Source organism: Cimex lectularius, unplaced genomic scaffold (genome assembly GCF_000648675.2).
Source record: "Cimex lectularius strain Harlan isolate CLEC.00 unplaced genomic scaffold, Clec_2.1 scaffold163, whole genome shotgun sequence".
NCBI classification, from domain to species: Eukaryota; Metazoa; Arthropoda; class Insecta; order Hemiptera; family Cimicidae; genus Cimex; species Cimex lectularius.
Genome location: NW_019392826.1, coordinates 568,390 through 580,990, shown reverse-complemented (window position 1 = coordinate 580,990; position 12,601 = coordinate 568,390). Strand labels below are relative to the sequence as shown.

The 12,601-nt window shown below is 37.3% G+C and overlaps 1 protein-coding gene across 1 annotated transcript in view; it reads right to left on the bottom strand.

Annotated features, from left to right (window-relative positions):
* Nucleotides 1–5,264, bottom strand: part of LOC112127440 — a 55,371-nt gene extending 50,107 nt beyond the window's left edge. The window contains exon 1 of the mRNA XM_024228461.1: nt 5,125–5,264. The gene's annotated coding sequence lies outside the window, so the exon portion shown is untranslated. The remainder of the gene's footprint in view (nt 1–5,124) is intronic.
* Between the last annotated feature and the right edge of the window lie 7,337 nt (nt 5,265–12,601).

Below are 12,601 nucleotides of genomic sequence, written 5' to 3'. Positions count from 1 at the left end.
AATGTATATAGTAATTTTATGGTATGAAAATTTGAAATGCAGACGATAAACTAGTTATCAATCCCATTTGTCACAATGGAGAGAAAAAATACAACTCAGCAATAACAGGAAACATCGAGCATAATACACTTGTTTCTCACAAACCACTGTTTTTGGAAGAAAGTAGGCGAAAATATTTTTATTGCTCTATTTTTAGACTTAAGACCTTTGTGCAAGCTACAAGTGTAGAATTTAGTTAAGCACATACCCAAACTGTCTAATTTTTGACTGTCCATCAAATCCTTATTATGCAATATCACTGGAGTGCCCAGAGTTTTGAAATAAAAGGGAACAATTTTGGGAAAATCAGAACAATGCCCACATTGTTTCAAGCGCAATGTAAAAAACTATATTAGCAAGTAAAGACATAACGTTTTATGATTTAATTAGCAAGTTGTTAAAGCCAATCAACAGTTCTTTTTGTTCCATATAGATGCAGTGGGTTTTCAGTGTCTCCTCCGGTTTGGTAGATGGGTTGGATTGAATCCTCGTCCTGAGGCATTTGGGTGAAAGGGGCGCATGCAAATTCTTCTCACAAGTCGGAGGGAATTATTGGAAAGCTGCCCGTCTATGTCAACTTGGCTCGTGCTTCCAGGTGCGCGTCGTCAAGGTTCCTCCATTTCTCCTCACACTCGCGATCCGCTAATACATCATGTGACAATATTTGCAATGAAAAGAACAAAATAAACTGCTCGAAAATGAATAGGGATATTTTTAATTTATTCTTATTGTTTTAATTTTTAATTAAATTAGCCAATATATTCTCTGTAGTTGTATAAAACAAAATTAAAAATACACACCAAAAACAAACAAATGTTAAATTCATTTTTATTAACGGATTTACTAAAGAATAGTAATAATCGAGACTCATTTTGTAAACAAGCACGTTTTCTCGTCTTTTCTCCACTTCAATCCAGATCTGTTTTCGTTAACCATGGAAAGAAATAATCTTAAAACAGAAGTCAGGAATATTATTGTGAGAATGAGACATCGAGGTCACTGGCCAGTGAATATCGCAGAGGCAGTTGGCGTTTCTGAAATCGTGGTCTCTATGGATTAATGCCTGGCGTTAAGGGATGACAGAAAAATTGTCGCTGCTGCAAGACGGAACCTTCTCCATAGTGGCCGCCAGGACCTAATGAAGTAGAAGAAGAAGAAGAAGAAAAATAAGTTTATTCTGAGACTGGTGTCCCCTAAGAATAATATACATGAAGTAAATAAAGGAAGTTCGCTTCTTTGAAATTAAAAATAAAATGAGATAGAAATCTTAGCACAATGTATCCCAGTAAGGCAGGCCAGAAGAAAAAATAACAAGAATATTAAACAAAAATATCAAATATTAACGTAAGGTCTCTGCTTGGAGAGAGAGGAGGTGATTATACAGGTGGGATTTAAAGGTTAGGGATGGTTAGGGATTTAAAGGAGGAAGCGCGACGAATAGAAAGGGGAAGGGAGTTCCACAGTTTAGGGGCTCGGGTCAGAAAGGATCTTTCGAAGGTATGGGAAGGATAAGGTCAATTGGGGATGAGCGGATGTTACGAGTATGATGTGAGGAGTTGAATTGGAGGGATTGGGTGATGTAAGGAGGACGATGAGGTGGATGGACTGGAAAAAAAAGCAACCTGGAATTTATTGTGGGGAAAAAGACAAACGTAGCAGGAAAAGAAATTTGAGCAGTCTGCGGTGAAGATGCGTTTGCGAGCGCGCTTACCAAATGTGCTTTGTCAGGTTTAGAAAAAAAGAATGTACCCTGAAAGACGAAGTGCTTTCTAGAAAACCGTTCAATTTAAAGCTTTAAAAGAAAATAATACACGATATACCACTTTACGATGGAAGTAGATACTTTATTACAGGCGATTGTCGCTTCCGAATTTGAAGAAACTCGGTCGGTCGTCTAGATAAATGTTTGACGTGAATTTAAGAGGGTGCGTTTCATTCGGGATTTCCTTTCAACTCGTTATAACGTTCAATATCTTTAAAAGATAAATGACAGGGGGAAAAAGTGAATTCTGTTTGACAATACGGTTTGGAAGCTATTGTCATTTCATTGATGACGAAGCAGAAATTGTTGCGCTTAGCCATTCACGTACTACCCCACTTTATTCTCTCTGTCCATTGTGTACCGTACATTATTTTTACTTTTGTTTATGCGTTTTCCGCTTTTTATACTAATCCCAGATACTCCCTTGTTTCGTTTGGCATGTTATTGCAGAAATAGTAAGCGGGACAATTTTTACCTTATTCGTTTAAGGCTTACTTGTATTGGTTTGATCGGGAAATAATATCGGATTAGGCCACTTGACTGAAAGCTATTGCCGTATTTTCTCATAGAAACAAAGAATTATGACACACAATAAAATCACTATATTTTTTTTACTATTATACATTTACAATTATGGTATGATGAACTGGCATGACTATCACTATATTTGAAAAATATTACTTGTTAATGATTTGTACTCACAACGTTGCTGTTTTAGTATTAGGTAACATATCGGATGGATTTACACTTTATATTGTACAGTTTATGATATACTAAATATTGTCCAGATATAATATTGGAAGGATTACTTTGGTGGTGTAGTTGTTGAGTTTAGTAATTTAGTAGTCTATTGCTGAAGTTATCACCGCGTTACCAATATGACGATCGGCGGAGCGACTCAGCGATAAGCTAGAAGGATCTCGTGGCCATTGCGTTCCCGATTACTCATCGTCAACAAGACAAGAGGATCTTTAACGTCCGCACCTAGCCTGTTCGGCCTTATCGGACGTTTTGATTCTCAAGATGAGAGCTGACGCACCTCCACATACGACGGAATAGTGTTACCGCCGCAGCATTGGTGAAGTGGTGTCCCGGCCCCTAGGGGTCGGTAACCACGCTCTCCGCTTGTCCACTCCGAATGGTCGGGCCCGCATTATGCGTCGGGTCGTACGCCGCACGCTAGGGGCTAACGGGCCGAAATACATCAGCCCGTCCCCCCCTCGCGTACTCCTTAGATAGAGAAGGCGACTCTATCTCTCTGAGTGTAGAGGCTCCTCTAGCGTCGAAACTTCCGGGAACGCCCCGACAACGGTTTTAGTTTATAGTGGGATTGCTACCCACCCCCTAGATGAGCACTGTCTACGGTAAAAAGTCTCTTATCGAGCTCAGCCTACACCTGCTGCACGCATTCGAGGGACGCCAGTCGTGGCCAGTAAGATCTTGACCAGGATACCTAGGTTCGAGGCTGGCGGGCTCTGTTTTTGAGATTTGGAAGAAAGAAGGCGAGGGGTCAGTGCGCGAGAGGTGACCGCAGGAAGATATAGCCTTTATCCTGTTAGAGAATGTAACAGGATAAATTTATGTGTACTGTGGTACTGAGTGAAGGCCCTAGTAATTAATGTTTTCGGGTGAGGCAGGCGAATCCCGAAGAGGACGGTGCAGATCAAAGGGGATATGATGGAGCCGTAGGCAGAGGGGTTTCTCCGAGTAAAATAGATCACACGACATTTGCAAAATGGCAAAAAGGAGGGAAAATTCGAAAGGTGCGGTTGAGATGGGAGATTGGTGTCCGACTGGATCGAAGTCACGATAGCTCAAGTGGTAGGCGTATTTAGCCGAAGGTCACGGGTTCGAATCCCGCTCGTGAAATTGACTTTTTTATCTCAACCAATACATTGCTTAAAGATTAATTAATTGAATGAAAAGTATTTCTTTGGTCAATCGGACCACGAAACCTAATAGATATGATAATAATATTTTAATTATGCATTAGTTTTTAGTTATTATCATACCAAAGGTAATAATGAACGCATAATGAGACACCCTTAGACGATACAAACTTAACAAAGATATATTTAAATAATGTAACAAAGAAATTAATGAAACCTTACATAAAAATTAATTAATTGAAAGAAGTATCTGGTCAATCGGACCACGAAATGTAGTGAATAAATGGTAAATTTAGTTGCTTTAAATATAAGTCTTAGTTTTTCTTTAGTTTAAACCATGCTTTCTCTTTTCTTTTTTCTTCTTTTTCTTTTTGGCCAGTCGAGTTTTGAGTGTAAAGAAGAAGGGTGTGTTTGCATTTGGAACGATGATTTGTTTTGTTTTAATTTTTCCCTTCCATTAAATTATATTTCTTGTTATCGGAGGTCGTTTTTTTCAATTAATTTGATTAATTAATAAATCACAGTATTTATTTATTTTATGTTTAAGTATTCTCCCGCGGTATAAATTCACGCTCTATTATTATTTTTTTTCATACGTAAAAATATTTTTTGCCATTTAATATTTGGAGTTTTTTTTTCATTATCCTTACTTAATCCATTTATGTATTAGTGGTCAATTGACCAAGCTACTTCTTTCAATTAATTATTCTTTTTATTAAGGTTTTAGTTAAGATAAAAAAGTCAGTGTCGCGGGCGGGATTCGAACCCACTTCCTTCGGCTAAATACGCCGCTGCTGTACCGAGTACGATAACTCAAATGGTAAAGCACCGGAAAAGAGAAAAGAAAAAAGAATAATTTTTACTTAACTCACAAAAAATACATTTTATGGTGTTTTATTTGCACCATATATCTGAAACTGAAATTTTTAAGTACGTTCTTTTCGTTTCGAAAAACTTTAAACTCCCAAGAAGTAAAATGCCGAACGTCTGTGACATACTACAATAGCAAGTATAGGCGGATCAAGTTTTAAAAAAATCTACTATTTTCCATGATCTTTGGTTAAAATATTTTTAAAAAATGGAAAATGTATTGATATAAAAATTGAGATGATTGATAGTCCATTAAAATACAGTTAACTCTCGTTTACAAATTGTAAGTACCCGCTTCAAAAAATTATGAAAAACAAACCTAATAAGGCTTTGAGCCTGAATAATTAGTTTTGCAAAGAATATTGCCATTTTGTTTAAAATTTTAATAACAGGGTGTTAGTTAATTAACAAAGAATAAGTAGTTTTTGTTACTTTAAATATATTTCATGGCACCTGTTTGATGGGTTGGTTCGAAGGTTCTTACATTTATATTTGTCGAACTGTCGATTGAGACGGATAATCGTTTGTGGTGTCGAAGAGATATATGGTCGGGTGTAACTTTACCTTTTGTTTCAGCAGGATTTGCTTTCTTATATCGCTCACCGGTAGTTACACAACTTTCGTTTTTGGGATATAGAAAAACTTTGAGCTCAAAGGGCCCCAGGGCAGTCGGTGAATTTCTCTTGCCGGGTGAATTGGGCCCATTTCCTGGGAAAAGAGAAATATAACTTTAATTGTAGTTCGAAGAAAAATCGTGCGGGCTTTTGGCAAGATAACAATCATCAAATCATTCTTTTTTTTTTACTGTACATGATCACAGGCAGTATGATTTTTAATTAAAGTATCCGATTTCGGGATTCACGTTTTACCTCTAATCTTGCACCGGACGGAATATTTTTTGGTATAAAAAACAAATCAATAAACGCGTAATGTTTATATTCACAATTTATGCGAAGTAGTTATTTCATTTGTAGAAAACAGAATGTTTTCTTGAGAGAGCTCAGCCAATGAGAATCTAATTTCATCTAATTTATTTGTTTTATGTAAAGAATAGTTATGCCCAGTTTATCAGAAATTGTCGACCGTCCAAACAGTTAATGATCCACCTGGCATTTTTTCCCTTTTTTTAGTTCCCTCCTGAGCACTGAAGCTGTACAGCTTATTGTACTTTATCCCTGGCTCAATATTTTGGGGGAGGGCTCGCAACACAAATATGAACTTGAGCCCCCGTTGTACCGGTGCTCTTCCATCGAAGAAACTCATTTTTGAAGGGGTTTGGGACCAAATTCATTGTCGCTGAGATCTGCTCCCGCTCCTTCCATTGATGAGTGCCGTGCCAATTTCTTTCAATTGCGGCCACCGGTCCTCTTAGGCGTCAGAAAAAGTCCAGAGACGACGGTGGGGATCGAACCCACGACCGCGGGATCTACTAGCCGAGAGTCAGACGCCTTAACCACTCGGCTACCTTGGCCCCCGGCATTGCTAATCTGTCTGCCACATAATGCAATTGTGTTTATAAAAACAGTAGTAAATCAGCTATAAATAACTAAAGTGAATATCAATTTACCATTTAAAATACAGATATTCTTAAGAAAAGAAAAATTTCAAATGAAATATACTTCTACCCCTGGATATGACAACATATCTTCTTGTCTGCTCAAATATTGTGCGGTTAATCATAAATATTCCCTACATATTAAATTTAATAATTAAGTTTAGGTTATAATCCAGATGTCTGGAAAACGACTTTTTTAAACTAGATTTGAAAATGGTAACAAATCAGGTGTAACAATACAAATGTGTTTTGTTACATGTAGAAGTTTAGATTTCTGTGGATTGAAGCACATCTTGTTTTTTACAGACTATTTCTCTACCAGGTGTAGGCTTTCATTAGCTGAGCATTGTAAATCACATACTTGCCAGGCACTAAAATTAACAAGTCATTGGCAAATGCTTTCACTACTTCCAGGAACAGCATCTTTAAGAGAGTAGTAGTACATCAAAATTCGGAAACCTGGCCCACATCAAGAACCTTTGGGACAACCTTTGTTAACATCCCTTTCAGACATGGTTTCAAATCCCATCACAGTAGCTCGTATTCCAGAGAAATAATTGTTTGCCAGCTCAAAAAAGAGTTCTGGGACACTCCCTTCCTGAAGACTAATTAGTATTGCCGGCCACAAAGCCGCATTGAAGGCGCCTTGGACATCCAAAAAAATCATAAGAATAGCTCCTTTTTTATGGTGCTCATCAATGATTTCTTTAACTTCCACCAGAGCATACACTGTTCCTTTCTGCGGAAAAAATTTGATTTGATTTTCTGAAAGCATTCTAGTTTTTCGAAAGTGATGTAATATCCGATTTATTAAAGGTTTTTCTAGTATCTTCCCAAAAACTTGCAGCAAGCTGATGTGCCTGTATTTTGAGGCGTCGCCGCTATTGGCCTTCCCTGGTTTGACCAAGTACAATTTTTGATTCTTTCCAAATTTCTGGGAAAACTCCTTTTGCTAGACAGCAGTTGAAAAACTTGCAAATCACATTAGGAAAATCCTCGATCATTCTCATTACTATGCTTTTTGTGGATCCCGCATTTCTCGGAGCATTCTTTTCTTTGAACGCGCACTTAATATTTTTTATTTCATTTAATGAAAAAGGTTTATCATTTGAGGTTTCTACTCCTTCAAGTACTTTACGTCTAATATCCCTGTGAATATCCTCGTCCAGTATATCATCAGAAACAAATTGAAAACTTCTATTGAAAACTATAAACCAATAATTTCTACAGCAATATAGTCCTAGAAGGAATAAAAATACTGAGAACGTTCCTAAAACACAAATATCCTAATGTTAAGAAGAAAAATAGCTTAAGGCTCAGGTCGATAGCACTATAGCAGACACCCAACTATTTAACAACCCACTTGTTTATTAGTCCCACCAGGCCACTTTGCTAAATTGTTTAATGTCACTCATCGGTGTAGAAGATGAATGACTGCCGTCAGAAATTTGATTATTGCTCATCGACTTTGGCCGTAATCAAATAGTCTTCCTTATCACTTCAATCTTTTTTTTATCGATCAATCGTCTAAATTGATCTGAAGAGGGGAAACTGTGTTTAACGTAAGTTCGCTTTTAATTTAGGTTGAGAAAAATACCCTGTTGACATAATCGTCGATATTCAGGATACAACAAATTCCCTAATGAAATACGATTATGCATAATTACAATTGCCTGAGCACGAAGGATGGATTCCTACAGAGTAAACAAAGGATATAGAATCATGTCGATAAATATCTTAGTACACTATCAGGGTAAATGCACTTTTAATACCTTTCGTTGACAAACGCAAAACTTTAGTCGTGTTATAAATATTTAATTAGTGTTACATAAATTAATCTGGTAATAAATACTTCAAACCTCTTGATAAATTTTGTTGAAAATGTTTGAATATCCATTGTGGTTTTCTTACGGATGCATTACAGTTGTATGACGGTTAAGAGTCATTCAAAGTAGAAATATAATATTTACAAAAAATATTTACTTGTTTTTAATGAAAATCGACATTCACATAAAAAATACTAAATGAATTTAAAAGGAAATCAATGGATAAAACTCAATTGCGATACAAAGAATTGATCAAATATTTTAATGGTACGAGTTAGAAAACAGCTAACCACTTTCCCGCGTATGTCTACTTTTCCGTCAATATTATTATTTTTTATTTTTTCGCTTCACCGTCAGGTATCCAGCCATACTACAGGCATTTAAAATGCGCCGATCGGAAACCAGCCAAGGCCAGGCAAGCCAACCGGAGCAGCTTTTCCGCCATTTGGCGCGAGATGAGCGAGATGGACTCTGTCCTAGAAGACCGATGTGAAGTGTTAAGGGTGTCGCGGGGCCACTGACGCTTCTGTCTTCTGTTAGGATTATCAGTTAATGTAGTGGATTACAAGTTTTTGACCAAAGGGTTCGGATGATGGGGTAGTTTGGAACGGTACGTTTTGTAGCGGGATTGGGCTAGCTCTATAAGAAGAGGGACATTTAGGTCGGTATGGATGGTGTGGTTGGATCGGGGCGTTGAGGCGTCTGACGATTTTGGATTGAAGGTTCGAATTGAGGTTGGAACGCTTAACAGTCCCGTAAAGTTCAAGTCCGTGTGTGCAAATGGTGGGGGCCAGGAGGGCAATTTAAAGTTTTATTTTGTTTGTAAGTGAGATTTTTGATCGTCTGTCGGGTACTCGTTTAAGCATGAAAAATCTTATGTTGCAGTCTGTGCGCTTAAGTCGTGTTTAGGGGTTCCACCGTAGTAGTTTGTCCAGGTAGAATCCGAGGTACATGGTACACAATTGAGAGGGGAACGTTGTTGAGGTATACTAGTGGAAAGGTTTTCTTGTTTAGGGTAAATATTAAGACAACGCACATCAAAGTTTTACCCATTCAAAGCGCTGGAGTAATATGGCTTAAGCTCTCTAGTTCAGTGGTATAAAAAACGCACCATGGTTCAGTACCTCTAAAAAGCATCTTGCACCTGAACATCGTACTACCGTTAATCTATCAATCAGGCATTTCTCAGAGATTTAACGAGAATTTGTACTGTCTTCATAAGACCGGCCCATTATTCTTCCAAGTTTATCGTACATGGCTCTAATACTCGCGAATCCTTCCTAGTTTGGTCGGAAGGAAGCTAGGAGAGACATCCTTATTCCTCAAAAAGTTATATTTGTTGACATTGTGTAAAAAGAGGAATGTATCGTAACAGAGCGTAGCCATGCACCATACCATGAGCAGCCTTGTTCGTGGGCTTGGACTGCCTTGCAACAAATTGATGAGTTTCTCGACAAGTCGGCCTTTGCATTCCATTTGCACACTGCACAACACTACACCACAATGCAAGTAGTGTTGCGATTTCGCTGTTGTTTGTTGTTACCAGCTACATGATGGTATTTTCCAATTCGGTCCAGTTTCTTGGAAGCGTCTTGTACCAATCGCGAGTCAACTCCTTAAATCCGCATACCCGGATACATTGGTACTAAATTCCTCTGGAAATTGAGAATCAATTTTCACTAGCCAAGTCAAGTTCTGGTCGTGAATATATTTACAGAATTTGTTTGCCTCTTTCTGGGAAGCAACTTCGAACAGGCAATCAGCCAACTCCGGCACTGACATCATCACCATTTGAATCCTACGTTTAGGTTCGGCCTCCGTTGCCAAAATTGTTTGCAGTGCAGGCTTCACCTCAGCTTCTTAATATGGCTGTTTTGCAGCTTTAGTATGTGACAGATCGAGCAGAAGTGGTGCAAGTGTGTGGATATAACTTGTGAATACAGTTCTCTCAGTTTTGTCAAAAGTGGTCCCGCAGTGTCTATACGCTTTTAAGTTTTACATTCATATTTTCAGGATGAAGACACCTTCGGAAATGATATACACGGATATTGAAGGTTTTGAACTGTACCTATGGTGGTAGCATGTAGCATAAATCGAATATCCTTACCACGCACTATAAATTTGAAAAACATAAAATTTTTAAAAATCATACATATGTAACAAAAAAAATCAACAGAAAATAAATGATAATTGTACCGACAACTTGACCCATGAGGTCATTTAAAAGTATTTCTCAAATTTGTAAACTTTTTAGCAAAAATATAATTTTCCTTATATCTTTTTCCTAAAATCATCGCATACGTTATACTTGCGATAATTAACAGGACTTAATATGATATTATATTTTTTATTATTACAATAAAAAACACAAGTTTATTATTTTAGTCGCTTTTTTCATTTCTGTGTTGATTCTGGATAAGCAGTTTATGGAGGTCTTTTATGTCCCTGATTACGATGGCTGGTGTCGACGCCGATTCTTTCATAAATATTTCCCCATTCACGATACCGACGCCTTTGAATTTTAATTCCTCGGCCACTCGCCTCGCTTCGATCAGAAGGAGTTCCCTGTTCATTGACAGTGATTCTTTTATGTAGATAACGTAATCATCCTTCCGCCCCAGGTCCATGGTGCTGAGATTTTCGGTTCTCCTGTAACATTTCAGGAAGCCTTCCTTGTCGAACCGCCTCACGAATGTCAAGATGATGTTGTGGCTGCCGTTCCTGCTCTGCCGGTTGATTCTATAGCAAGCGTCGACCATCTCATCCTTGAAAGGGAAATTGACGGCGTTTGCGATTTTCTTCACTACCGATATTAAGTTTTCGTTCTTCTTTTCGTGAATTCCCATTATTTCGATGGTATTGCTCTTTGTGATCTGCTCCGCGAGATTAAGCCGGCTGGTCAAATTGTCCACTTGTTTCGTCAATCTCTTATTCGTCGACTGGAGTGCGTTGATCCTCGCGGCCAATTTTTCAGCAATTTCGCCAGTTACTTCTACTTTTGATATCCCCCGGTTGACGGAGCTCAATCTTTTGATGGGGTTTTTCGGATTTTTCTTCGCCGCAAGGATTTTGTTCGAGCTCACGTACTTGTCCTGCCTATTTCCCATTCTCCGCACGCCTATCCTGCCGATTCCTCTCTTTTTTGTGCAACCGGCGCATCGCCATGGTGCTTTTCTCTCCCTGTGCAGTCTTATTTCTTCTATCGTCAAATTTGTGCATGTCGTGTGGAGAACCCCTCTGCAATCCCAGCAAGTGACTGCAAGGTCGCTCTCGTTCAGTTTTATTTTACACTTGAGACACTCCATACTTATGTTAACAATTGAAAACGGATTAAGACCTTTAATTTGTTTGTTGTTATTCTGTTAAACACATGATTAATGGTTTATAAGTCGAACACATGTTAAGTGCTTTGTTATTAATCGAACATTCGTCAATTTTTTAATTATAGGATAAAACTCGACCATGACCAACAAATCGTAGCCATGTTATATGTACATTTTCATAAATAATCATGTATACATATAACTAAAAACATAATTTGTATAAACCAGAATGCAGATATGTAGTCAAACAGCAGATCTGTGTAATTATAACTTAAAACTTTTTTTGACTTATGAATAAAAAACACATTTTCATTATTACAGAAGTTTGCTATGCACACTAAAGCAAAATAATGTAAACACTAAAATTAATAATACATAATATTTAAGAATTTTATTCTTGTACAAAATAGAGTTGGATTGTGGAGTAAATAGAGTTGTTTAAGTTTGCATTGGTAAAGTAGTTATAATTACTTAAAATACAAATACAATTACCAATTTACAAATCATCTATTTGTTGTTCAGTTGAGGCAAAATTTTGCTTTTATTTCATTTTATAAGAGACGAGCAGACTTTACATGATAATGACAACGTCTGGCAAGTTGACTATGATAAATTGGTACAAAATAACATTAGATTTATATTGCATAAAGAATATTAAGCTCGGGAGTTAAATAAACATAAATTCTAATATCTTTAGTTCAGTTATAGTGAGCGCATTTTATATTTATTGCGAGTAATTTGAGCAGATTTTGTTCAGAGTTTTTGAAAGGGATTAACAATGTAAAGGTATGAGTTATGTACAGTGGATATGTTGGAAAAACTTCTTGTCCAGAAACATAGAAATCCCTCCACTACAGTTTTGCAATGTTTTCCAGCGTAACATGTAGAGTTTTTATTCCCTATCTAATATGGAAGAACAGAAGGTTTTTTTTAAATCCATTTACGTTTAAGTGGTCAATTGACTAAGTTACATCTTTCAATTAATTATTCTTTCTGTGTAAGGTTTCCCCTTCAGGACGCTGCTCTGAACGAGAGTATCCCTGATGACTTAGAAAAAACTGAGGACGGTGGGACCGATTTATCTGCAACTGGTAGGCAATCGCTGAGGAGAAGAAAAGTGAAGAATGTCGACACATTTGCAGGGGAAAAGATTCCAGATGTCCACTAGCAGGGTTCGGGAATATTCGGGAATATCCACGGTTTTTTTTTAAATAAAGATTAGGAAGAATGCCTTTTAAATTTTGAAATAATATGTTTTTCGGATTGTTGACAATATAAAACAAAACTTTCAATTAATTCTTCTTTCTATGTAATGTTTTGGTTGAGATAAAAAAGTC